Source organism: Symphalangus syndactylus, chromosome 5 (genome assembly GCF_028878055.3).
Source record: "Symphalangus syndactylus isolate Jambi chromosome 5, NHGRI_mSymSyn1-v2.1_pri, whole genome shotgun sequence".
NCBI classification, from domain to species: domain Eukaryota; kingdom Metazoa; phylum Chordata; class Mammalia; order Primates; family Hylobatidae; genus Symphalangus; species Symphalangus syndactylus.
This window is the reverse complement of record NC_072427.2, coordinates 35,671,053-35,675,761: the sequence shown is the minus strand read 5'-3', so window position 1 is coordinate 35,675,761 and position 4,709 is coordinate 35,671,053. Positions and strand designations below refer to the sequence as shown.

The 4,709-nt window shown below is 40.2% G+C and overlaps 1 long non-coding RNA gene across 1 annotated transcript; it reads right to left on the bottom strand.

Annotated features, from left to right (window-relative positions):
* Positions 1-1,490: 1,490 nt before the first annotated feature.
* Positions 1,491-3,384, bottom strand: LOC129481893 (uncharacterized). Its single transcript, XR_008657542.2, has 2 exons — positions 3,266-3,384; positions 1,491-1,752 (listed from the first exon to the last, which is right to left on the bottom strand). It is a non-coding gene; the product is annotated as an uncharacterized lncRNA (long non-coding RNA).
* Positions 3,385-4,709: the final 1,325 nt, after the last annotated feature.

The following is a 4,709-nucleotide window of genomic DNA, read 5'->3' as shown; positions in this document are numbered from 1 at the left end:
CAAAAGACGTCCCAGGGAAAGCTTAGACTTAAGAGTGAGTTGCAGATGAGGTTGTTCAGCAGGCAAGGGAAACAGTAGAGGCAAAGGCCCTGGGGCAGGAAGGGTTGGCCTGCTCAAGAGATGCAAAGAAGGCTCCTGGGAGTGGTGGCTCTCAATTGTTTGTGGGCTTAAGAATATTGGTTAAAATGTACTTTCTTGAATCCTACCTCCAGAAATTCTGATTCCACAGGTCTAGGGTGCAGCCCAGGGATCTGCATTTTTAAGAAGCATCCCAGGAAATTTAGAGAAAAATATTGGTTAGAGCCACATGTTGAGAAATATTGGGTTAAAGCCTAATGAGAATGGCACAAAATAAGGTGAGTCATTTAACTTCTCTAAGTAGCTCTTAGCTAAAGTATAACATAGGAGATAGGAGTTACAGAGTGGCAGGAAGATTAAAGGAGAGAAGTCACACACAGCACCTAGCACAGGGCCTAGCAGGCAGCGGGTGCTCAGCAAACCCCTGCAGGTGTATTACTGCCCTTCCCAAGTCAAGCCTATGGAACCCTCGAGATGTGAAGAAATAAGCACAAGGCCAGGAGTCAGGCAGCCCATGTTCTAGCCTCAGCCAGGGGCCACTGACTTGCCACCCCACCTTGGGCAAGACTCTTTCCCTCACTGGGCCAGTTTCCCCACTGTAAAGGGAGAGAATGTGATTAGGTGACTCCTACCCCTTACCCATCCATCCTCCCATCTTGAATTCTCACGCCTTGCCGCCCAGGGCTCCCTCACCAAATTCAGTAGTCCTCAGCCTGACTGCCCATTAGAGCCACCAAGAGGGCTTTTTCAAACGCCAATGAAATCAGGAACTCTTGGGGGTGGATCCCAGTGCTGGTACCTTTTTTAGCTACCCAGGCGAATCTAATAAGAACCAGCACTCTCATTTCTCAAATATCCCTTTTGTCCGTAAGAGTAAAAAGGGGCTCGGAGGAAACATCCTGCTCCTCAATTCTGACCTGAAATCTCAGGAAGCATCCAAGCCAGTAGAGCCTTAAGCTCCATCCAGCACCACACCCCCACACAACACTGTTTCTTCACAGACCGGGTCTCACTCTGTCACCCAGACTGGAATGCAATGGCACAATCATAGCTCACTACAGCGTTGAACTCCCGGGCTCAAGCGATCCTCCCACCTCAGCCTCCCTAGTAGCTAGGTTCATGCCTCGATGGCCAGCTAGTTTATTTATTTTTATTTTTTATAGAGACAGGGTCTCTCTATGTTACCCAGGCTGGTCTCTGACTCCTGGCCTCAAGTGATCTTCCTGCCTCAGCCTCATGAAATGTTGGGATTACAGGCGTGAGCCACCATGCCTGGCCTAAATTCTGTTTTTTAATATCGTTTAAAATATAAATTTAAAAAACATTGTTAAAATAAAAATCCATATTTAAACAAAATCAAACAATAAAAAGTGGCTTCTCACTCACCCCTGCCATCTCTGAAGGCCACCATATTTGGATTAATCAACTTTATTGAGGAATCATTTACATACCATAAAATGCACACATTTAAATTATAGAGTTGGGTGAGTTTTGACAAATGTCTGCTGCCGTGCTCCCACCCTCGGTGAGACATCGCTTTTCACAGTTTTTGTTTTTCTTCCTTTGGTGGTTTTTTCTCCTCTGGTGTTTTTTCCATGTCATGTGTTAATACTGATGTTTTTCATTTATCAACTTTAGATCAGGTAGCAGATAATTAATCCTTCAACCAGGAAACTGTTGAAAGTGAAAAGAGACAGAACTAATAATCACAGGACAACAGTATAAAATAAGCCTGTCCTGGGCAGCTCAGGGTGTGCGGTCAACCTCACATTATCCATTTATGACCAGCCACGGTGGAGAAGGATTTAATTCATATGCCCCATCTCTAGCTCCCTTCCTCTGCCCAATTTGTGCTACTTTTGACCTATTTTAATGTCTCTATTGCTTAACTTTGCAAATTTAAAATAATATTTCTAGGCCTCTATTTCTGGAGCCATTTGGTAAGATAAGAATATTAGTATTCCTATTTTCCCCCCATCTTTGTCCACCTCTATCTCCCAATTTCTTATTTCTTTCATCTTTGTCTTCTATTTTGTCCTTATCATTAAGCCTTTCCTATTTTGTCTATGAAAATGAGACTCAGTGTTTATGCTGTTGATTATGTGACTTTGTTCCCCAAGGAGTGTATTATGAGTGATCATAGTTCCTTCTCTATGGTTGTAATATCATTACTCCTGTGCCTCTAATAAGCAAATGCTTCCAGCATCAACAATAAGAGAATTTTCCTTTCTTACTCTTTACCAAGTCTTCCAAATCACGTCAAATTTTAGTTTGTTTTATATTTGAACCATTAACTTTTTTCATTTTTTGAGAGAGAGAGAGAGAGAGGTTCTCATTCTGTTGCCCAGGTTGGAGTGCAGTGGCACAATCACGGCTCAGTGCAGCCTTGACCTCCGGGGCTCAAGCAATCCTCCCACCCCAGTCTCTGTAGCTGAGACTACAGGCGTGTGTCACCACTACCAGCTAATTTTTGTATTTTTTTAGAAACGGGGTTTCACCACGTTGCCCAGGCTGCATTAACTTCTTATCAAAGGTTTTTTTCTTCCTCCTTCTCTTTTGGTGTTTCTGATTGTTTCATTTGTTTTGGAAAGAAGCACAGGCCTCTTCACCATATTCCTAATATCTTCCAGCCTCCTTCTGTATATTTCTCGGAATCTATTCCTCTCTTCTTTCCTGTCATTCTACTGGGTCCCTGATTCTCTATTCTCGCTTGTTCAAAGGGTTTCCTGGACCTGCTGCACACAGGTCATTCTGAAATTCCTTTACATTAGATCCTTGAGTTAATTCTACCAGTTTTTATCCTGTAACATTCTTCTTCATGGTTTCTAAGCTGAAATATACATTCAATAACTTCTCAGAAAGGAAGCATGAGAAGTAAATTTCTGAGTCCTGGAATGTCTGAATATAACTTTTTATTTATTTATTTATTTATTATTTTTATTCATTTATTTATTTTTTTGCCTTCACCCTTAACTGACAGTTTGGCTGTCTGTAGAATTCTAGGTTCAAAGCCATGTAGACTTGGCACTTAGAGATGGAATATAGTGATAAGGTTAAAATCCGATCTCTGGCATGAGGCTGCCAGGGTTTAAATTTTAACTTTACATTTCCTAGAACCCAGGAAGTCACTTAATCTCTCTGTGCCTCAGTTTTCTCATAAATAAGCTAAGATAAAAATAGTACCTACCTCACGGAGTTGTGATGAGGATTAACCAGTTTACATATGTAAAATGCTTAGAACAGTGCCTGCACCTCGTGGGTGTCATATTAAGTGTTGGCTATTATTCTCTGGGCCTCTATCGTTGCTATAGAGGATTATGATGTCACCCTTATTCTGGTTTATTTGTCAGAGTCAATGTTCTGGTTTTTGTGAGTTGATGTTCTAGTTTCCATAGAAATATCCAGGATCTGCTTTAATCTTTAATATTCTTAAATTGCTCAATTCTATGTCTGCTTGATATTCTCTTAGCTCTTTCAATTTAAAGACTTGGTGTCCCTTTTTGGCTCTGGGGACTTTTAAAATGTAATTATTTCTGCAATAATTCCTCTCCTCCATCTTCTTTCTTTTCTTGTTCTGGAACCCCTACTGTTAGTTGGATATCGGACCTCCTGAATTGATCCTGTTTCAATATCTTTTTCCTCCCATATTTTATGCCATTGTCTCCATGTTCTGGGAGATTTTCTTGACTTTGCATTTCAAGCTTTCAATTGATTTTTTAAAATAATTTTTAGCAATAATCATTTCCAGGAGCTCCTTCTCATTTGCTGATTGCTTCTTTTCTGTGGCACTTTCTTTGGGCTTTTGGAGCATTGCCACTCCAGCCTTCCTATCAGCTTGTGGGGACCCCAGAGATGTTTCTGTAGAATTCTTGGGCTTTTGGAAATAAGATTTGAAAATCTCTGACCTATGCATTTGATCAAAAAACTTTATGGGTTTATTGGGCCCTTACCAAGATGAATGAGTTATAGTCTATAATCTCAGGCCTCAACAAACTACTCTGATGCAGAGACAAACATGGAAAGAAATAATGACAATATGACAGGTGCACAAGAGATCCTTCCAGAGGGAAAATAACCAACAGCCTGTTGGAGATGAGGAAAGAGAAAGTCCTTGAACTCTTCTTAAGGTAGTGTGCAGGAGAAGCTCATACAGGTTCATGAACGGACTGGTAAAATTTCAGGAATTTCATGAGCTGGTTGTCAAACAGTTATTTAAAAATTAACTTAGGCAAATTTACAATTAAATACATTATAACAAAAACAAAGCTAATGAATGCCAAAAATTCATCACTTCCTATTTATCACATCTTACAATTACCTATGCTGTTGAGGTTGTTTGCATCTATTGTATATGTATGGCAGAAATACCATATCAAGGTGTGCTACTGAGCATCTCTGTTCAACACCTCCCGCAGTAACTCATGTTGGTGGTTTGAAATCAGTGATGGTGGGAATATTTACATCAAACAAATTGACAAATGCTACAAATTAGAGCCTGGTTATTGTTTTGCTGATAATCTAGAGTTAAGAAAATAATGGAGAAAATGTTAATGTAGATTATACTTAAAAGTATGTTGTGCTGGTAGCCTTTACATTGTAAATAGCATGAAAAAGAATTGAGGACGTATTAT